The 24608-nt window shown below is 33.7% G+C and overlaps 1 long non-coding RNA gene across 1 annotated transcript in view; it reads right to left on the reverse strand.

The window, feature by feature from the left end:
- Positions 1 to 24608, reverse strand: part of LOC128260663 (uncharacterized) — a 56578-nt gene that overhangs the window by 12734 nt on the left and 19236 nt on the right. The gene's annotated exons all lie outside the window — the stretch shown is intronic.

Raw genomic sequence — 24608 nt, forward strand, 5'->3', positions numbered from 1 at the left:
TATGACATTTAACCGTTGGAAATTTTAAATTAATTAATTGCATTTTAAAATGGCCAAAAAGCTTGCAAAACTTAACAAATTTGCAAAGATTAAAAATCAATAATAAATAATAATTTGAAAAAAACTTACTAAAAAGAAAAAAATAAAAATAAACAAAACAAAACCTAACGAAAGAAAAAACATTTTTGTCCATGATATTAATACTGATGCGAAGCCTTTGTACATACTCAGGATTAAAATATTAAAAGGTAAAAATATTTGATGACAATTTAATAAAATTTCTCAGTTTAAAACAAAAATATTTTCTGTGTGGTAATTCCTAAGTGTAAAACAGAACCGATACCATTTGCTGAATTTCGCTCACTTTTGCACAACTGTTCTTCAAATTGTTCACATTTTGTGTTAAGGCATTGTGATTTTATCCCCCCTTTCGCAAATTAATTACGTTCAATTGAACAGACAAGGTGGACCCGCCCATTCTGGTGCCGCCCCCTCTTGCGGTTTGCTTGCGAACGAAATACTTTTAATCCTTGTCCCACTTGCCACACGTTCAAGGATCTTAAGTTGTATAACCAACCAATTTAATCACGGTTTAATAGTTGGATGAGGTAGCTATAATAATAATTATCACTTAAAATCAAAGTACCTTTCAAAGGTATACATTTTTTTTGTTGCATCACGAGGCCTTTTATGCCAACAAAATATTTTATAATTATTCCACTTTTACAATGCCACAACATCTGGACGGAATATTATGGGCAGTATTTTAAAGGCTTAAAAAACAAAGAGAGGGGGTGTTGCTCATTAATCATATGACAAACGTTTTTCTTTGTTCACTCGCTTCGCACATCGGAGCAATTCTTTTTCGAAAATTTATGCATATTGCGAGTCGAATCTGACAACGGTCCCAAAATTTCAGACACAGACCCACATCCAGCCTGATCCTCCTTTTTAAGAGGAAGAATGGGTGGGGTGGCGGGATGCTGCCACTGAATCACTGGAAACCAAAAACCCCGCAAAAGTAAGCCACAAATTAAAAGCATGCAAGCAAAAAATCCAAAAAATACAAAAACCATAGGAAGTCAATTAAAATTTGGGTCTGATATATGACAGTCAATACGCAAAATAAACTGGTGAGGATTAAGTTTAAAAGGTGATTGTTACTTGCTTCACGGAAATTAAGTATAATATTTTAATTTCTGTTTTTACAAATGGCATTACCATTATATTTAATTACATAGTTCTGACATAAGAAAATTATATTAAATATACAAAATTATTAAAAGTATATTTAATAGGAATCTATTTAATTTAGTCAATTTTTTATATATTTTTTGTAAATAGCCCTAGAAAGAATAAATAAAATACAAGATTTTCCACTGGACTGAAAAAATGAAAGAAAAACATTTTCGATTATGCTTGGCATTTATTATTAGCTAGGGTTCATTTATCGTTGACTTTTTTCAGCTGCTTTCTATGCAACATATTGCATCTGGGCATAATAATTGGCTATATATACACGCCTGTATAAATATATTTAGGAATGTCTGGGGATATTTCATCATTTTGTGGCCGTCTGACTGGGCACTGCCGCAGGTCTTTGGCTTTTAAAATTTGTGCAAGTTTCGGGGGCCTAACATCATGGGAGAGTTCTAGCAGCGAATGCTACACATAATTTTGCATAGTTTTATTGGAGAACGAGGAATGTACCACTCGTTACCCGAACACCACCAGAACACCAGACTTTGAGAGTGGATCAGAGTCGAGTGTGCTCGACATTTATATGCGCATCACTTAGTCGTACTTCTTTTACCATGAGCGGAATTCATAAAAGGCAAATTCACCTCACAATATAGGTATATATGCTTACCACATATACACACATACATACTGATGGGAAAAAGTCACTGAATTAGTTGGAATATTCTGTGAGTAACTCTCGCGCGATCGCGGGGATCGTGTCTATGACATAGGAAAATGCATCAAAAATGCCTCTTAAATGCAACATTTTCATGCGGTAATTGCAAAGAACTACGGCAGCAACAAAAGTAAAATAAAAAAAAATATAAAAAAAAACCAACAACAACAAAAGAAAAAAAAAATGAAGAAAAACAAAAGCGGAAGCTTTGGCAATGATCATGCAAACTGCTCATTCATAGGATAATTATTCCATGAGTTCATTGCGGTGGCGTCGGTGGGTGAGCAATTGTTTTTTGTGGTGGTTTGGCTGCTGACGGTGCTGTGGCACCTTCTGAGCGGGGTATTCTCTCCCCACATAAACACACTCTATTTTTACTATATAGTATATATTTTGCCAAGCCAATGTCGTGGGAGCTGACTCGTCAGCCAACTCGGCTGCGATGCATTTTTAATGTTTTCATCGCATTAAGCGCATATCTAATTTAAGGCACTCGCTATATAGGCTGGGCTTTTATACATCAGTCTCGTCTCGTCGTAAGTTCAATTTTCAGCATCGTAATCACTCAAGAATTTAGTGATGAATGTCGCAAGATTACCCATCAATTTGTTTAATTTCGAAGAATATTTTTATTAACTAAAGCATTTTTAGAAAGGAATGAATAGTTTTTAGAAGCCAAATATTTTGCTTTGTAAATATATATACAAAAGATTCCAACAACTATACTAATAACTAATAAATATTTTGTTTCAATATTATTATGTTCTTAACAGAATTTACAATTTAATTCAGCACGCTCATTCGCTAATTCTCAAACGCCAATGCTAATGAATTTGCCAAAGACTCTTTGTTACCCAAATTTCTCTGACGACCTTGTCCTGGGGCTGACCAACATCAAGTCCAGAAATATAGCACGCCCACACATTGTGGGGCATGTCTGACCAGTTTTTACCATATACCTATCAAGATCTGTATATCTGAGGTGCTTGTATATATCCCGAAAAAATCAGAAAATTCTTTGAGAATGACAATGACTTAACTGAAGCTCCACTCCACTGGACTGTCGACTGTTCCACTTATGTACATTTGTACTCACATATTATACATCAATTCTACACTGAAAAAAATAATTATGCAACATAACAAAAGATCAAAAAACAAAACAGAATAATACTCGTCATTGTATTAAAATATTAACAATAATCTAGTTTAACGTTTATCTCGAGCAAATTCTTACGTTTTAAAGAACTATAATGGAAGATAATACTGTCAACATAAAATTAAAACTGCACAAACCAAATTTGATTTTAAAACTTTTAAATATATTGCCTTTCCTAATAAATTTATACTTACAAATTTTATATTTTCTCAGTGTCGCAAGCTTCGTGTCTTGCCATAAACAAAATTGTTTGCTTATTTTGTTGACTTTAAATATTTTAACGTATATGTATATATCCATCCAACTTATATATTTTTGCGATCTTCTCCTTTCGCTTAAAACGGTAAAAAAGTAAATTTGATTCATACTCGCACGAAAAAACAACAAAAGTATTTGCATGTTTACTCGTTTTATTTTTATGATCCCTGGCTTTCGTTGTTTTTTTTTTATTTTATTTCTTTTTTTTTTTTTTTGCTTCGCTTGTTGGAATTCTGCGAATTTTTATTGACAAATTTCATTAGAACTTGTACTTGGTCAGAAACCGGGCAAAAGGGGCGAACTTGACTTGGCTAACTGTAGTCGAACGAAACGAAATGAACTGAAGTGAACCGAATTGTTTGTTGTTGGCGCAGCTTTTGTTTTTTTTTTTCCGGCAGGAAAACGAAAGACTTAGGCAACGAACTTGAAAATTCTCACTACTCAATTTTACGTATGTTATTATGAGATCAGGTTTCAGGGTAAAAAAACAAGCCCTATCTAATTAAAAAATAAGTAAGTATTAAAATTTATACAATTAGCTTGTAAATAATAAATTATTTAAAATGAAGATCATTTAGAAAAAATATGTATTTTGATTTTAAAAACAAAGGTATAAAACAATGTTATTAAAAGTTTAGTTTACTTGGATTATTATACATATAACATAGTTTTGAAGACTCATGTTCAAATAATATTAATAATAATTTAAGGCAGTTTTGAAAATTGTTAAGCAAGGTATATGAGAAACAAAAGAGTAGGACATAAAGTGGCAGGTTTTTTCAGAAACGCACAAAAGAATTTAAATACCAAATTACATATCAACTGACCAGAACAAATTCAAATTCATTGTGTGTTTGTGTACTTAGCACAATTCTATGATTGCGAATTCTAACAAACACCACAAGCCACGCCCCCTAAGCCCCAACCCCTTCTTTCCTCCTTTTTTGTGCAGAGCAGCGTGACAAGAACAAACAATGAACAACAGAAAGAATAAACAACAACAATATTACTACAAAAAACACAAAAACAAAATACATTTTTTGTTGAGTATTGAAATGGAAATAGATTTTTGCAGCTAACAACGCTACTGCATTACTTTTTGTTGTTGTCTCATGTTTATTTTGTGATTTGCAACAAAAATAACAAGAAGGAAAGCAAACTTCGGCAAGCCGAAGTTCATATACCCTTGCAGCTATTGCATTAATTAAATACTTTTGAAACATTTAAATTATGATTTACTTGAGTATGTGCTAAAAAAAAACATTGAAACTATGATTATTTGCAGCTCAATTATTAGATAGTTATTTTATATATTTTTATTATTTCTATGGGAGCTATATGCTATAGACGTCCGATTTTGATAAAATTTATACCATAATTCTGAAATAATTAAACATTGCTATATGTCGAAGAACTAAACAAAAAATTAAAAAACAGAAAAGTTATAATTTTTTTCATTTATTTTTCCGATTGTTCCTATGGGAGCTATATGCTATAGTCGTCCGATTTTGATGAAATTGAAACCGTAATTCTGAAATATTAAACCATTACTATATCTCGAAGAACTAAACAAAAAATTAAAAAACAGCAAAGTTATAATTTTTTTTCATTTATTTTTCCGATTGTTCCTATGGGAGCTATATGCTATAGTCGTCCGATTTTGATGAAATTTAAACCGTAAATCGGAAATATTTTACCATTACTATATGTCGAAGAACTAAACAAAAAATTAAAAAACAGCAAAGTTATAATTTTTTTTCATTTATTTTTCCGATTGTTCCTATGGGAGCTATATGCTATAGTCGTCCGATCCGGCTCGTTCCGACTTATATACTACCTGCAATAGAAAGACAACTTTTGGGAAAGTTTCATGCAGATAGCTTTAAAACTGAGAGACTAGTTTGCATATAACGGACGGACAGACGGACAGACGGACAGACGGACATGGCTAGATCGACTCTCCTAGTGATGCTGATCAAGAATATATATACTTTATAGGGTCGGAAACGTCTCCTTCACTGCGTTGCAAACTTCTGACTGAAATTATAATACCCTCTGCAAGGGTATAAAAACCACCAAAGTTTGGCAAGTCGACTTTTTTATATCCTAGCAGTTTTAAAAGAAGATTGTCAAATCAATTTATTAGTTTAAGTAGCTTAAAATATTAAAAGATAAAATATATACCACTTTCATTTAGACTAAAAAGCAACAGATTTTCACTTTAATTTGCTTTTTCAGCTATATGATATAATCGCAATTTAATATCATATCGATGGTTATCGAACAAAAAAAAAAATATATATATATAGTACTATTAAATCGGGGAAGTGTCACCAACTCTTGAGCAAAATTAAAAAACTCTTTTGCAAGAGTAACACAACAAAGCCAAACACTTTGCTTGCCATGATTGTTGTTGCTGCTGCCTCAAGTGTTGAAGAAGTTCATGTGAATCGCTCTGTTGTTGCTTTTTTTGTTGCAACAGCAACATCATTATCATGCCACAAAGTCAGGGGCAACAACAACAGCAACAGCACAGCGAGAATCTTTGCCCATTGTTTCGGTTTTTTTTTCTTGCTTTGCTTTTTGTTATTACAATAAAAGCTCATTGTGGCGAAGAGGCATCTAAATCTGAATCGGAATCAGAGGAACCACAAGTTGGCAACAAGTGCTTTTCATTGGCCTCAGGCCCCGAAAACAACAAATGCAGTCCATTTTTGGCCACAAAATGCTGCTCCATTAAAATGTTACAACGCTCAACTTTTTTTTAGTAGCTGTTTACATTGTTACCAGTGAAGAAACAAACAAAGAACAACACTTTTTACCCCATTAAAAGATCATATAGCTGGGAATTTGAGGAAGTGTTTCAGATACTTTTTTTTATTTTTTTATAAACCATTTACTTAATAAAAATTTGAGTATCTGTGTATAAACTTTTCGTCGTGTTATTTTAAATATATATGAAGTTTAAGATTTTAGAAATATAATCAAATGTTTTAAATAAATGAAACTACATGCCGTAATTTTTTATTTTTAATTTAACGCCTAATGATTACACATCACAACTTTTATATATATATATATCTTGATAACACTTTTTTGTTTTTAAAGAAGAGAAAAAGTCGAGATGCCAGTTAATTTCCAGCACGCTCAAATGCACTTGAAATCAATAAGGAAGTAATTAGATTAACTACTCTTTTCTTTATTTTGTTTACAGTTTTTGATATTCCCCTTTTTGTTGCGCCGACTTCAACCAATTTGCTCTTGGTTTATAAATCAAGTGTAAGTGACATTGAAATTTACTGGCCAGAATTTCTGCTTCTTTGCGCTCCTTTAACTCGTTTATTATTTGTCTATTTCCCTCTTTTTTTGCGTCTTGCTCTGTTGCGTGAGAAATTCGCATGTTGTGCTGTAGTTAATATAACACACAGTATATATGGAAAGAGCTATATGTACCTAAGTTTATTTCTACACCATCTAATTAAACCGACGACGATCTGGCAAAGTTTTCTGTTTCAAGTCGCACAAATCATAATCTTTTCTTGCGGTTACTTTGGCTCCGGATAGATCGCACAGATCACAGAAATCACTGGAAAAGGAAGGGAAGTTGATTTTAATGCTGCTAATTAATGTTTATTCTCGATGCGGTTTTGCCAATCAGATTTAGGCCTTAGGAACTACTTTGTTTCCTAATTTTCTTTTAAAGATATTACTTTCATCATGTGTCGATGTCAAATCATCAATTGCTGACATCTGTGTTCATTGCCCCCACAACATTATTTGCTGATCAATTGTGGAATTTCGTAAGTTTGGCCAATCGAATTGTTTTAATTGCCTTGACATTGTCGATGTCAACCGTTAAGTAACTTAACTATACCGTTTTTTTTGCACTTTTTTTCTGGTAAATACAAACATCATCATCAAATAAAATCAGCTTAAAATAACTTCGCCAAAAACAGTTTGAAAACCAATTCAATCAAATAAAGAAGAAGAAAAAAGACGAGCAACAAGATACCGTTAGATAAGTATCTTAGCCCCCGAAATTATTTCCTTTGAATTTTGTCATTGACATTTCGATTTTTGATTTTTGTTCATTTTCTTATTCATTATATAAACATTTCACGTGTGAATTTCCTGCAGCAACAGGTACATCCGGGGAAAATATATTTTGGCTGTCTATAAATCTATATTCATATATGCACAAGAGGCTCTCACACTTTATATATTTTTTGTTCGTTTTGCCCGCCTGAATTTTTGGGCTTTGTTTAATTTGGAGATATACACTTTTCAGTGGGGGGCAATTAAAAAACTCTTTACGCAATTTGCAGAGATGTGTTTTTTTTTGTATGTGTGGCATTTTTTGTTCAAAACGTTTCGCTTAATTTTAGTTTATGGCTGCCAATAACCGACGTCAAGGCCAAGGCCAAAAAGGCCGGCCAACAGACAATCGTTTGCTTCGTTATTTTCTAAGCTGCTCCAACTACAAACAAACGGACAAACAAAAAAAAAAAACAGCACACAAAAAATGAGGAAAATAAATGTAGTTGAGCCTACAATTTGTCTTGGAGTTGCCGTTTTGTGCGTGCCTCACGTCCCGCACATAACCGAAACTGAACCAAAACTGAACTTAAAATTGAATATCATCTAACGAGATCAGCGCAGAGCTATCTTTTGGATGCTAATTGCCGCCCGAGATACAAAAGAGTTTGGCGGTATTTAAATTGCCTTCGGAAACGGCCACAGGAAGGTTTCATTCTCAATTAGGGCTACCGCAAATCAAATTTGATTTCAAATCGCAGTCTTCGGATTGGCAGTATTTGTATTTTGTATCTATTATAAAATTTCATCCTAACGCTACAAGATTGGAACTTATAAGTTAATGCGCTAGTCACTACGAGTTTGCAAATATCTAATTGTTACATTATACTTAAAACTAATTTTCATAAAAACTAACCTAAGTCGCCTTCTATTTTTAATAGAAAAAAACCATAAATCAGCTGTTTATAAAGTTAGTCTACACATTGTCTTGATACTTGGCGTATTAATGTTTTCAAACAGTTAGAGAAAGCAAAAAGTTACACTTTTTATAAATTAGTTTAATGCTAAAAATGCTAAGTTTTTTTTTGACATTTGTTATCGTTGTACGATATATTCAGTAAACGAATTTTTCTAATTATCCGGTCTTATTATAAATAACAAAGTCCAATATATATCCTGCAAACAGTTATCTTAAACAAAATTGAAATAAAGTGTTTCTTTAACTTTAGTTTCCAGGGCTCACAATCATCTCACCATTTATATTTCACCTTTTCAATTATATCTATACCCCTTCTCATATTTTCCCATCTATGTTAACCAATTAATGTTAAAAATAATCACAATCGATCAAATCGACGAGAACAGCCCAGCCTGCGTCTAGGAAGTGGCAAATATTTAATTAACAAACGATTTAAGTTGCAATCAAATGATTTGCATACTTTGGCTAGTTAACTGTTTAACGCTTGCCATAAAATATGCTTCACATTTTGATTAACGCTATAATTGAGGCGGAATTTCGCAATCAAAATGGAATTAAAATAAATGTTTGTCTTAAATTGATACGCACACATAGCAGGGGATATATAGATGCCAACTATTTTTTTATTTTTAATCAGTGAGTTAAACAATTTCTGGCCACATTTAAATCATTAGTCATTATGACTTTCGACTTGTTGTTGTGCTTGTTGCGTGTGAGCGAAGCCAAGCATCTCGGAAATCGCGCTAATTTATCTCTTATAAATAAAGTTTTTCGTCTTGTCTTTTTTCCTGTGCTTTATTTTAATTTTTTTGCTCTGTTGGGCCACATTTCTTTCTTCTCGCTGCTGATGCGCCGCTGCTGAGGTCGCAGAAACAACAAGAAAAATAATAATAATAATAACAACAACGGCGACTCATTCACTTAGTCAGCAGACACTGGCGACTTGGATGTTGACTCAGTCCAATGAACTGCAAAAATCTGCAGGCAGACCAAGAAAAAAAGAAAATAAATACAAATAATCTGTACAAAGAGCTTCGGTTAGACAGACTGAAAAAATGGGCTATCATTTTTAATTTAGCAAGATTGCTCAAAATGAAAATTGTGTTTTTGGACACTTAATCGACAGTTTAAAATGGCATATAAAATGTTTTCATAATAAAGACCACAAATCCTTCACTTAGGACATACAATTTCTTTCCAACTATTCATATTAAATTCTATATATTAAAATATAAATAAGTATAAAACATGTTTATATCTACATAATTTGTAACGAACATAACTTTATATTTTTTTCTTTGATTTTATCTGTCAATTTTATTTGTATAAAACTTTATAAAGAAATTTCGTAGATTTAGAATAAATTATTTAAATACAATGTAAACCGAAATATACATCAAATGTCGTCACAAACATAATGAACTCAATTCAAACGATACAATTTTTGATTAGATGTTTAAAAATTCCTGATGTCATTCACTTGTTTGATAATCATTTCTAAAACTTGTTTCACAGACAACTCGAGATGTCATAAAACAAAACCAAATAAAAGTCCAAATCATTTTCACACACGTTGAACGATTATCGGGATACATCATGTTTAATGCATAAATATTTATATGGCAAGCATTTTATATTACGGTTTTGAACAAGGCAACAAAATTTTCAAGATGTAGCTCATCAATATAACTTGAACTGCCTGCTCTGGTCGATCCCCAAGTCATTTAAGCTGCTCAAAGTCGATCGATCCCAAACAACCGCCAAGAAATCTTTCAAACTAATCATTTGTTGCGGGGCTCTTAAGCGATTTTTGTGAATGAATGCAGACATCAAATAACAATAATTTGCGCGAAAATAAAATGTTCGAAATTGTATGGGTATATGTATAAATACGTACAGGAATTTATACAAATCCTCACCACTAATCACAGTTCTCTCTTTCTATTTTCTCGTAAAAGAGCAGCGCTATAAATAGATCAGTCTAACGTGGTTGGAGCTATCATCTATAAATAAATCAAGAAAGTAAATCATCCACTCAGATGGTATAATACCGTATGGAAAAAAGGAAAACAAGAGGGTGAAGAGGTGTAGAGATGACACACTCTCTCTTAGAGGGTTTTAAATTAAAGTTAATCTTATGACATCTTATTATCACTGCTGTTGCTAAGGTTTTCATCAAGGCTACCAGCTACTTTCAGCTAAAAATTTTGCAATTTTTCTGTCTTAAAACTTGGTTTTAATCATATTATTTTAAGCACCTTTTTTTCTATTTCTGTAAATTTTTAAACCCTCTATGAACTTTCTCGGCACAAAAAATCCATACAGTATAACCAATCGAATTTTTTATTTAAATAATTTTAAATTGGTTCAAAGCTTTAAACATTTAACACAATAAAATTTCAAATCAATGTATTATAGTAAGCTGTAAAAAGAAAATAAATTATTGGGTAATATAAAATTGTTGATATATCGTGTATTATAATTTTAATTTAAGGAGTTTTTGTAAAACTTTTGAAAAAACTTTGTAAAATTCCAAAGAAAATTTTTTAAATTGTTGAGAAATATTGCAAAATTGTTAAGAAATTTTAAAAATTTGTTGAAAAATTCAACAATTTAAAAAAAAAAACTGGTTAGAAAAAAAGTGCAACTCTAAAACATAAACTGCTATTTGTTTGTTTTTTTTATAGTTAATTACCGCTATTGTGCCTTCGATTAATCGATTAACTCACGCACTCATCGCTGAGTTTTTCATGGAGAGTGGGAGGAGGCGGGCCGAACTAATTGCTGGCGAAGCCAAAAACGACTTTGGACTAATTGTTGCAGAAATTGCAAACGATCCAAAGATCGCTTCCCTCTCATTTTGCCTCCCACCAGCCATCTCTTCTTAACACTTTATTGCCATCTCTCTCTTGCCCCCTGTGCGGCCGCGACTGTCAGTCAATTAGAGCAAACGCGCTAGAGAGATCATTAGAGGCAACAAAAAGGATAGAAAGCATTTTGAGTGGCAGTGATAGATTGTTGAATTGTTAAAGAATTGCTAGATTGGCCAGAATAGTTGGCCAGAATAGAAGAACTGTATTGGCATTCGGCCATATGCCATTTCTGGCCATACTTATATCAAACAGGAGCAGAAGCCGCATCAGTTGGAGCGGTTAAGTGACTAATTTATGGCCTTTTATGTAAGCCAAAGCAATAATACTGATTCCACACTCGCGTTTCAGTTTGAGTCTTAGGCTGAGAGACTCTGAGACTCTGAGTTTGACCACTTTCTGCAATGGTAGCAATTCATCTAATTGCCGGTGACGGTGCCGTTTGATGGACAGGCCGCTTGACTGTATAAAGAGAATTATACAACAATCAGAACAGCAATAAGCCAACCATACCGGGCAACGAACAGCCAGCGATGCATTGACCATCCAGAGTCTTATCAGAAACTCGGACACACGGAGCACACTTTCTGCTTCGTATTTTTTTGAGAGAAAATCCTAGGGATTTTCCAACCACCACCCCCATCCCCACCCACAGAATACCGTGTGCGAAAACACAGTACAAAATCAGTCCTCAATCTTCCGCTTGTTCAAAAATGCAGCTAATTCGTAAGATAAGCTTAATTTCATCGGGACATTATTGCCTTCCATCAGACTTCTCTCTCTGTTTAATGACCACTACAACTAATCTTGGTTTGTTTATCAAACTGAGAACCGTGAAGTCTACCCTCCCCGTTTCATATTTTCCATCAGCTCTGATTTCATAAAAACTAATAATAATATTCATTAACTTGTTAATAAATCAAATTGCATATATATATCGCATTTTTAAAAAAGAGAGTAAATAAGTAAAAAAAAAAATTATACTTTTAAAAAGAGTTTTGACATTAAAAATTTAATAGTTTGATAAAAAAAATATACAAATGCACTAACTTAACCATCTTAAAGGCATACAATTAAAATTCAAGTTTCTTTAACAAATACAAAATTATTTAGACATCTAAGCTTCTACTCTATTTAGGATAACAACCTCTTAGGTTTTACAAATCGTTCACAAATGCTTTTAAAATCATTTTCTGATTTTCTCACACATGTTTTCCATTTTGTCGTCAATTGGCGGAAATCAATCACATAAGCTCAGTCCATTCATTTGGGTTTTCACCCCGAGGAAGTGAAAACTTTTGAATGTAAATCAAACGAATGAAACCTCTGTAAGCCGCTTCATTATTATATTTCAGTTTTATAGTTTAAAGTGCCGAGTGGAGCTTAAATCACAGTCTAATGAGACGCGACGACAGCTTGGGAATACAAAAACAAGTTCGAAGTTAAAACTTTTCACACACATCCCAAAGTTGAATCTACATAAATCAATAAAAGATATAGATAAAAAAAATATAAAAAAAGGAAGATTTTTAAGAACCAATCAAAGTGACATCAGGATCCCGCTAGTATCATAAAAAAAATAACAAAACCTGAAAGCTAAGAAATAAAATCTTGTGTTCTGCTTGTACTTAGAAAATCATTCTAGGGTTTATCTTTACTGCAAGACGAGAAAAGGTGTCAGAACAGGTGCAGCATCGAAAGATGATGGGAATGCGAGCTCACCCAAAGCAGATATCAATTTATATACAACAAGATCGGTATACATTTATTTTAATGCGCATACGCAGTGTGACTCTTCGGACTCTTTAGTTTATGATGAGAGCTTAGCCGTCCACAACGGAAGTCATTTGTCCGAGTCTCCGAGTTAACAAAACATACAAACACACAAAACAAATACAAAGCTCAGAATAGCTCTGTGAAAAAAGAACAAGTAGTAGTCGAATAAGAAACTTAACAAAAAAAAAAAAAAAAAACAAGAACCCCCCAGGGCTCAGTACTGTACTTACTCTTTTTTTTGTGTTTGCTGCTGGGATTACGTCACTGTCACAGTGCAGGGCAAAAGTGAAGTAGGAAAACTGTTAAGACCGGTAAACATCCTATAATTTTCTGCATATCAAATGTGAGATGTAAATGAAGTAATTCCATTAATATATTTTTAACATTGTTGTCCTTCTACGCCGATGGTAAATTGAAAAAGTGCAGGGCAAAAATACATTAAATATCATTTATCTTTTATGTACCTTTCTTATTAGAATCAACTTGGATAAATTAGAATTATTTCATTGTTTATTAGCAATTTATTACTTTAAGATTTTATATTTTTTTGAGTATACCAAAACTGTTGCTAAGTCCATTGAAAACATAATAACAATAACATTAAAAGCCACAAATATAATAATTACCAAACAGTTTATGATGTATTATAATATAAAAAAGTAGTTAGTTAAAGTTATTTAAATCAACTTAAATTTATTATACTAGAACTATGATATAAAAAAGTTTTAAACAGTTTAGTGGCCAGATATAATCCGTTGTTTGGGATTATATACCCTGGCCAATTATCGTTAGGGTAATGGATGCTGTCTGTCACATTTGCCGGCAATGGCGCGTATGATGAGGATGATGATGAAGAAGCTGCCAGTTCCCATGGTCGAATCGTTATATAAAGTACAGCTAGGCCGATCTGCTGAGACATGCCAGCTGACCAGAGTGCAAGAAGAAGAACAACTCAATCAAGCGAGTGCGAAACTTCAAGTTCATCGTGATGTGGATGGGAACCGAGCGTGTCCATTACACTTGTCCCTCCAAGTAAGTCTTTGCACTTGGAAAACTATTTTTGAGGAACATTTAATATACTCCTAACGAATATGCAAATATAATCATATCACAAAGAACTTAAGTTGACAATTTAAATTATAGTATTGATAATAATGAACTGCAGTTGAAGCTAAAAAAACAATTCTCGAAATTTCCCTTTTTTAAAATATATTTTTTCCTGTGTATTTCTACAATTGCCTTGTGAGATTTCCTGCCCATGACAAGCGCGGGCCCAATGCTAATGCCGATGTTAATGCTATTATTATTGTTGCTATTTGCGCTACTGTTGCCCGAAGGCGTTAAGAACTACAAAATAGCGACAAAGTGTAAGCTTAACCGAAGAGGAAGCCAGCCAGCGAACAAACCGAACAACAATCGCACCAAGCAAAAATTACATTGGGAAATCCGATTAGCTGACCGTTCCGCGGAACCTCAAGATCGCTTTTTGGAGTCAATGGTTTGTACAATTGGATAATGCAGGGATTACATTATCTTTGGATCTCAAACTTTTTGGTTTAGGAAAAAGCTTCCACATTTTCAGCTAAATTAGGGTTAACAAAGGTTCATGTTATGTTATATTTATACAAAATAATTTTTTAAAATTGTTTCTAAATTTGTTTTTTAAGGATAAATGAATTTTATTTAGAACAATCATTTTCATTTTAACTACTTATTATTTTTTTTTCTTTAATAATATATATTTTTTGAACATGAGTTTTTTTATTTCTAAGTTTCGATTAAGACTAAGCTTTTATTTTAACCATTTTCATTTCCTTTGCTGAGAAACAAAACAAAAACTTATCAAAGCAGGTGAAAATGCACAAAGAAAATCCCTTCCCACCGACGTCCAATTTTATGACTCCACCGCATTTTCGGAAGTTCTTTCTTTCATTCCCAATACGCTTTTAGTGCGCTTTGTTCATGCTCATTTCCATTTTGGGGTATCGGTTCGCTTTGTTGGGCATTTGCCTTCTTTTATTTTTAATAAGAGTGACATTCGCTTATCAGAGTGGGGCTTCGTGTAATATTTATGTGGCATTTTGTCACCGCGACACCATTCGTGGTGACCTTTCTCTCTTCGCCGGTCGGTCAACTACTTGAAAGAAAATTTAAATTTTAGCATAAATTTATGGGATGGCAGCTGACTGACAGACATTCTCAGCGACATCATTATCATTGCTTTTATTATCATCAAGGCGGTATTTGTTTTGTGAGTGCATTTATACATTTTTAGATGCGACATTTGGTAGTTTGGTATTTGGTATCAACGATGGCGGCTTCTGCTTCGATTTGGAAACGGTACTTTTACCTGCACCCTACAATTTCGTTTCCATCGTTTATTTTTTGAAATACTATTGATTTACAAAAGAACATCGATTTCTTATAATTAAACTTATTTTAACAAAAAATCAAAAAGTAAGAAAATAAAATTATAAATATATATCAACACATATAAAAATAAAGACAAAAATATCAAACAAAAAAGGAGAAAAAAAAATAATTTGTTCACTAAATTCTAAATATTGTTTTTTTATTTTTTTTGTGGTGTTTTCTTCAAGTTTTTTTTTATTTGTTCTTATGTTTTGTTCATACTACGAAGTAAAAAAATACTCTTATACATGGAGCTTGAAGCTTTCTCATTCATTCGACCAATCCCCACAAAAGAACATCTAACTCTAACAACTAAGAATCAAACCAATCTACATTTTGAACTTCCAACGCACCTCCTACAAAAAGCAAAAAAAAATAAAAAACTTAAAGGGGCGTTTGGACATTTCTATTTATTCCTTTTGGCCAGCAGCCCATTCATTGATTTCGAACCCTTCTTTCACTCAGTCAAAGAGTGAGTGGAGCTTGTCCAGTAAATTAGCATTAACATTCATTTGGTTTTCAGTCCGATTCGTTTGTTTGTTTGTATTGCGTGAGCTTAGCGGCCAAAGGTCCAAAAGCCCAAGAGTTGATTTCAATGCAACGCCAAAGACGAACGCATTTATCATCGATAGCCGGCATTGATATGCTAAAATGCAGTTGACTTCTCTTGCTATTCTGTTCGCCCAATATTCACTGCCAACTTATATATTATATATTTACACATATATTGTAGAATGGTTTACCTATCACCATTTCTTTGGGGCTTCGGTTTTCGGTTTTAGGTTTTCGTTTGGCTTTTTATCAATCAAGTTCCCTGCGGTGCGGCGTGTTGATGTCTCTCTTATTACAACAGCATGATTATGGCGTATTAGCCCTATTAAATGTCGCATGACATCGATGTTGACTCGAGGTGTTAGGGTGTGTCATAATACTGGATGAGGCGGGTGCGGGAAGTTGGGGTTTTTGAGGAGGGCTTAGCTTAACTCTGCTCTTTGTTTGCCCCTCAAAGGTGAATTATGGATCTGCTCTTTCAGTTTCTCATTCTATCTAAAGTTGCATTAACAATTACTTACCAGGAATTCTATTCTTTATTTTAAGATTCAAAAATGAGGTGAACAAATGGTACTTCTAATCTGCCAAATTTTCTATATTTTTATTTGAAATAATTAAATATTTATACGATGATGTCGAACTTTTCCTATTAAAATTATATTATAAATGAGTATCTCTCTAGTCGAAACCATTTGCAATTCCGCTACCCATTTACCACCAGGCAACAGGAAGCAGGCAGGAAATTTGCGATTAGTTAAATTAACGGTCGCATGGCACAATTAAGCTAAGCCAAATCAAACACAACAAGATACTGGAAGACTCAGCTCACGTTCAGTGGCAAATTCAATTATCCAAATTGCTATCGTTTCACATGGATTTCGATTGGTATCAAACAAAAGGAACCGAATCGCTCTTGTAATGCTCTCAAAGTCAAACCTAATTTCAAATCACCTTGAAAGTCAGAAAAGAAAAAAAAAAAAAAAGGGTGGTGCTCATGGTAAATATTCTGGAAGTGCTACCTGATCATTGCATAATTGCTGCCAATGAACAACAGCAACCAACAGCGTCGACGAAAATTACATAAGAAATAAAAGGTTAACAAAGAGAATGGGAAATGTTTGTTGTCCAAAGTCAGTAGAAGTATGATGTAAAGCGGCGAAAAACAACAACTTCATCAGACAATGTTCCAAAGAAAAAGGAAAAGAAAAAGAAAAACAGACGAGCTACGGTAATGACAAAAACAACAACGAGCAGAAATTGTTCAACTGCGGTAAATAGCCAAAAAAAAATTGATAAAAAAATATTATAAAGGTAAAAATAAACAACGCTGGCAAGTCAAGTTGCTTCTTGATGTACGTGTGTTTGCAATAGTATGTACCTTATGTGTGTCTAAGTCTAAGCTCCGTTGCCAGTGTGCGTGCGTATCTGTGTGAGTACGTGCAGACACCCAAAAACCCGCCCATTCCGACTCGCAAATCGGAAAAATCAAAAGGTGCAAAAAGCTCAGCCATAACAACCCCTCCAATATGCTACGAAAATTCCCACTATATATTATAATTATTTAAAAATATTTTATATACATAAAAAAAAATACAGCAAAACAAAGTTACGTTTTTTCCAATAAGCTAAATTAAAAAAAATTCACAAAATTTGGCATATATGTTTTTCATGCAGCGTTCACCCCTTTTAGATTCTAACGACCTTGAGACAAATTTTAACATTGAAAATAAAATTTAAAAAAAAATATTCTTTTATTTTTTAATTTATTAAGGGAAAACCCTTTTTTAATAAAGTCTTATTAAAAGCGTCAAAATAAAGTATTTTAATAGGGATTAGGTAGAGATGGGGTTTAGGTAGGGATTATTATTCAGTTTTCTAAAAAAAATGTTAAATTTTGTTGTTTTCATTTTTTTTAGAATTTTTAATATACCTTTATCTTTAACATCTATAAAAGATGTTGATTTAAAACCGCAAGTTATTGTAAAAAGCCAAATACCCAAAAATTGTATGGCACTTTGGTTATGACCAAAAAACATTAAAAAAAATCGAGCCACTTATTACCACAAGGTAAAAAGCAGACAGCCAGCTTGTTCTCGTTGCTGCTGCTGTTTGCTGTTGTTGTACTTGTCGTGTTCGACTGCGCAACACACAAAAAAAATGAAGTACAGACATCGGAGAAGAAAAAAACAACAACAACAACAACAACACTCAACCGCCAAACGATGGAGTCAAAAGACCGAAAAAATAAAAAACAAAAAAATGCCAGACTCCAGCCAACAAAACTTGGGCTCCGGCTCTTTGCACGTGATACATTCATCATGAACTTGAATTTGAATTTTAAGTTTAATGGTTAATCCATTGTGGTAGTTGTTGTTTGTTGGTGTCTGTTGTGCAGGCAACAATTTGCGAGCACTTGTTACCATTGTTGTTGCTGCTGCTGCGTTGCTTTTGTTATTTCTCGTTTTTGTGTCTGGGTATCTTTTTTTTTCCGATTCTCCGATTTTTGTTTTGGGCTGAGAAAAAGCCGACAATTGCAGTCGTTACTTTTGTTGTTGTCACTTGCACTTGTTGCGTTGTTGTCTGGTTGTCTTTACCATCATCATCATGAGTATTATTGTATAACGCTGAGGATACCCCGCCGAGCGGATCAAAAACAAAAAAAAGGGCAAGCTAATCCCAGCTAAGCCACAGGGTTTGAAAATTCCACGCCTTCGGAAACCCAAAGTACGCCCATCTATGCGTCACATGCGAAAAATTGAGAAAATCTGTTGACAACTTAACTATTGTACTGGTGGTTTTTGTTTTGTGGGTGGTGGCAAGAAGCGAAAAAAAAAAACTCAACCAAATCATTTCTCAGAAAATAAGTGGCAAAATAAGCGTATAAGATAAAAGTATTCTTACATATTGATTAAAATATTACTTATTTTAGTTTCTTGACTCATAATTTTTAGTCCTTTTTCTTTCGTCTCTTGCTTAAGAAAATATACTCTTAAATTTGTGATCTGTCTATCCTTTTTGATACAAATTTTGTATTCAGTTGCTGTCCTGTCTATTCTTTATTTAAATACATTTCTTAAACTGTACTGGCACCAGAAAATATTTCCTACTAAAATTGTAGCAATCGAATTAATAAGTTTGTGTCCTAAGTCTTCTGTTTAAAAATCAACAAAACCTTTGTGTGCCAAGTACTTGTTTTAAGAAAGCACTACTACATTTAATGAGAAAATATAAATAGCAGTACAATTGATAACCTCATTTAATCATGGTCATTTATTTAAAATCAAAGTAAATCGAAGTTTTAAGTGGTTAAGAACGCTATAAATAAAAGGTAAATGCACCAAAAAAAAAGATTTTGATTCGTTTCAGCAAAAAATCGATATTTTATAAGGTATACAAAATACAGATTCAAGATAAGTATCAATATAAATTTAAGAGTATATTTGTTAATTTTATAGACAGCATGTACGCACATAAATTTAACTCATTCTGAAACAATCTCATTATTATTGCAATCAGGTTTCCTTGATGTCTTTCAGTTGTTTTTTTATTCGTTTTGTTTGCGTTTTTGAAAATTAGTCAAAAAACGTGCGCATGACGCTTCAGTGGGGGGCGAATCTTTCTGGGGGTGGGGCGCCCTGCGCGAATGCGTGCGCTCTCTTAAATGAATTATGAATAAAGTAATCTTTTTTTTTTTTGTGCCGCTGGCTTGAGGGCCACGCTGGCAACTAATTTCGACCTTGCATACAATTTTAATTAAGTTTTTTTTTTTGTTTCTGTTCATGTGCGCATGGTTATACATTTATTTTTATATATATCACATACCATAAAGAAGAGGCAGCAGCAGAAACAGAAGGGTGTCGACAGCCCCACTGATGACAATGATAATTTGTAAGCTAAAGTTAATTTTGTATTACGTTTTACGTGTTGGCTTCAACTTGTGCTATAAAGTGGGCAAGGAAACTGGCGAACATAATCAAGTTGAACTTGGGAATTGGTCGGTTAGCTAGGAACATTTTAAACAACATCATTTTCAGTGGTGGTTGAATTCTCTTCATCTATACAATTGGTTAGTTATATTGTCATATAGATATATATTAACTATTAAATGACATGTTTGTAAGGCAGTTCATATATATTTTTTTAAGTTTCCCTTTTACATTTCTGAGAAACTTTTCTACAAACAAAATAAAAACTGAAAGTTAAGTTTTAATAAGTGTGTCTTAAAAAATAAACTACAGACATTATTAAGGATTAAGTATTAATTCAATACTAAATAATTTAGTCCATACACTCTTTATTTTTTTGACAGATTGTTTAACCACATAAGTTTCATTTTGATACTTTCAAGGTATTAAATTAGTTATCATCTTATTGAGAAATTGTTCATACCCAATAGTTTTAAATTTATGTGACAATAGTTTAGTTTTTGTCACAATTTTTTTTTTTGATTTAGATATTAGATCCCATTTGTTCCCTATCTTCTTCTATTCTTCCAGGGCGCCTAAATCTTCTCCTGGCAACACACCAACATATCCAGCTCCTCTTCCTTTTGCTTCTTCTCCCCCATATTTGCTCCGTTTTCTTTACCTCTTTTTACTTTTCCATCTCTTCACTTCGATCGCCGTTGCATATTTTCAATTTTTTGCATTTTCAACATAAATTAGCCGTCTCCCAGTGACCCCCAACACAAGTTCTTCTCCTTCTTACCATTTCGCTCGCGTCTTCTCGCTCTTCTTGGCCAGAAATAGACATTGGTTAGGCCAAGAAGAGCAAAATTCCTGGCGTCAGAAAGGAACGTGGACAAAACAGGCATTGGAAAAAAAAAAAGTGAAGCGTTAATAAAACGGCACAAAAGGAACACACAGCAAACAAACAACGGGTTAAAAGGGGGCGCGTGACGGTGAGACTGGGGAGGGGGGCGTGGCAGGGACGAAGCGGAGTCTGCAAAAGATGTAACCAAAGTCCAGGCCCAAGATCATCATTATCATCATCATTATCACCATTATGATGCAAAAGAACCCAAAGAAGGTGGCGAGCAAAGAGTGATGAAAGAAGATGTATAAGATTAAAAAAAAAAAAAATGTAGAAGAACTTGGATTCGCCTTTGGTTTCTGCATTCGGAAAAGAACGAAAAGAAAACCGTTTCCTTGGTCTTAAAGAACTATTAATACCCTTTGCAATTTCGCAAAGCTTAAAATATTAAAATGTAAATTATTAAACATTAGCCTGCAAACTTGAATGGGTTTCCCTTTGAGATCAGTCTTAAATTGATTAAGTAATGGGCTTCCAAAGTGCAGTTTAGATTATTTGAGATAGATTCAATTGTAGATCCGGAAGTGCAAGTCTGCGTAACCTATCTGTAAAATCAATTTTCTGTAATTTTGCAATAAATAATATTATTGATTAGTGTCTTAAATTGTATCAAAAGAATAGATAGAACCGACAGGCTGTGGGTCCATGTTTCTATGTGTGTGGGGTTTTGGGCGTTGGGATTGGTACTGCAATAACTTCTTCTTCAGCGGCTTCTTCCTCTTTTTCATGTGCTTCCTTCGCTTTGGTCGCGTCTTCAATTGATGTCGTTGTTGTTGTTGTTGTAGTTGTTGTTGTCAGGCGTGTGCGGTGCGCGTTGAATCCGCTATAACAGTGTTAGTACGTTAGTAGGTATACAAACAGGTAAAACAGGTATTCCCAGCCGCTCTGCCACGCTCATCATGACCATCGTCGTGATGATCATGTTCTTTTGCTGCTCTTGCTGCTTTTGCTCTTCTACCACCGCAATGGGCTGGCTGGCTGGCTGGCTTCTTACTTCACTTGAAGCATTATTTTAGCGAGCCGCCGTCGATGACGACAATTGAGCAAATAAAGATAAAAACAAAAAAGGACAACAAAAAATTATAGGAACACAGAAAACAAACGTTTACATTCAGTCCTATTAACTAGTCTAAGTAAAAAAATATTTATTTAAATCTAAATCTTGGTTTTACACATTAAATTCTTTACCATTTTTGAATGATCTTATTATTGATGGCATGTTTTTAAATTTATATTAATCAACATTACATAAGATTAACTTAAATAAAATGTTCAATTTTGTTTTAATTGAAATGAGTTATACAATAAAAATGCAAAATAGGTTGACAAAAAAAAAAAAATTCAAAAATAAACATTTAAAACAAATTTATAAAAGTTTGTGCTAAAAATAAAGATGTACATTTGTATTTTTAAATATCTATTTCAAATAAAGGTTGTTTGATCTGATGAAAGCTGTAATGTAACTCATCATAAATAAATTAATTAATTAAATTAATTTTACAAAATTAAAGCCTATTGGAAAAAATGTACATGGTGTTTATTTTTTGTTTGCGTGTACAAAACCACCACACAATGGCAAAAACAACAAGCTAAGAAAGAGCAAGGGAGAGCGAACGATGCAAGCGCATTGAGGCCCAAAGGAACACATTCTTAAACACAGCAATTACCCAGCAAAAGGAGTGGTGGGCACAGGGGCAGGTCGGTGGAGAGGTGATGCAGACAGTAAAAACGAGAAAATTCTGCTGGCTCTGTGGGCCCTCTTCTACGCCCATCCAACACCCCCCGCCAACCCAACAAACCCCACCCAACTAACCAAGAACCCAACTGCCAAAGCCAAAGTCAAGGCATTAACAGCCCAGTGAACACACTCACACTAAGACCATGTGCAATTTCACAAACACTTTTATATATATACATATAGCAGAGATATATATGGATCTGGCAAGTAGTGTTGGTCTTGGTCTATACCTTTGGTGGCCTAGGTCTGGGCCAACAACTAAAACCAGCTTGATTCTCATTGGGTTTGCAATCAAGAACTTGAGATTCGCTTTTGGTTAGAGATCTTGATCGACTATCTATTCTTTGAGGTTTTAAGGGATCTGATCGTGGTTAATAATTCAAGTAAAATATAGTTTGTACGATTTTGTACAACATGTTTAATATAATATAGGAACTATAGTCTATTTCAAAGGCTTATATTTATTTTCATATTTATGGTTCTAAAGTTACTAATATGTTTATATATCTACAAGAAAAAATCGTATATGTTTTTAAGAAAGTTTAAATAACGAACTTAAAAATCAAGGAATAATATGTACAGGTTACATGGGTTTTAACTTTAAGGAGCTAACAATGAATGTAAGCAAATTTTAAGTAATGTTTATCAAATAGTAAATACAACTACTTTATGGACAGAATTTTCTTCAATATTTTTTTTAATGAAAAATAAACAATCCTCATTTTTCATCGCTTAATTTATTTATTTATTAAGCAAACTTTTAATCAACAATATATACTTCTAATCGAATTTGCGAGGGGCCAAAAAAATCTGTATGCATTTCAGTTCTGGGCCAGAACACTTGCATTTTGGCCAGCAAGCGGCTTTTTGAGTGAGAGTGAAGTTGGCGCAGGAACAATGCAGCAACAACAACACCAACAGCAGTGAAATGTTCTTCAGAAGGCTCCACCGATCGAGAAGAAGAAGAACCAGAGGAAAACCTCTGCTAACGCCAACATCACGACATTAACATTGCCGCTGCCTCAACGGCAAAGTCACAGTCAAAGCCAAAGTTACCAACAGGTTTTCTGAGCTGCCTCTTCGGTCTCTGATTCTCCAAGTCGCTCTAACTCAAATTCTCTCACGATACACATCGATACAGATAAAGAAAATATACACGATATAATAATCAATTTAATAATAACGTAAAAAAGATTCAAATTCATATGGGATTTGATTAAAGGCTTGTTAGATTTGTTAGTTCTTTGACGAAATGAAAAGTAGACTTAATTTTGATGGAAAACTGAGGTACATATATTTTTAAGGAAAGACCTTAATTTTTTTTTTGATTTTAACTGCGTTTTCTATTAATATTTTGATCTGAAAAGACGGCAATTTTTTCTTTAAGTGTATCTCTCTCTCACCTGCAAAAGAGGCTTCGTTTTCAGCTTCGGCTATAAGTTCGTCTTCGATTTACCTTCGGCACGTCGCTCTCTCTTTCTCTTACCTCTCACACTAGCTCAAAGTTAGCTGTAAATTTGTTACGTCGCCGCAGAAGAGCGTACTCGTATGTATTTCTAGTGTGTGTGTGATACAGGTGTGCGACGCTCTGAATTCGCCGTCGCTTACATCACTTGCTCTGGAAGTGTGTGTGAAATAACGTTAGTTATCCGTTGGCAACGCACCTGTGCGGGTTGGAAAGAGATGGAGCCAGGCCTGCCTCTCTTATTGGCTATCTATCTCTCTCTCTCCTTCTTTCTCAATCTTATTTGCCATTCTAAGCGCATTCTAAGCGATCTTCGTCATAGGCGCACACACTCTTACAAGAGAGCAGGTGAGAGAGGGCGAGTCGCACACCTGAGAGCGAGAAATGCCTGCGCTGCCAACTATTTTGCCGTTTAATTTCGCTTATATGGGTACTTTTTTCCATTTTACTTGCTGCTGCTTCTTGTTCGGATCGTTATTTCTTCTTATTGTTTTTACCGCGACTCTCTTTCCTTTGATAAACACTCACACAGGGACAACGATGATGAAATTCTTAAAGGGCCGCGAAAAACAACTATTGGAATCTTTATCTTTTCCTACCTCTTTTTCCTCTTCATTTTTTTTTGTTCTTCGCA

The sequence above is a fragment of the Drosophila gunungcola genome, assembly GCF_025200985.1.
Source record: "Drosophila gunungcola strain Sukarami chromosome X unlocalized genomic scaffold, Dgunungcola_SK_2 000036F, whole genome shotgun sequence".
Classification (NCBI taxonomy): Eukaryota; Metazoa; Arthropoda; class Insecta; order Diptera; family Drosophilidae; genus Drosophila; species Drosophila gunungcola.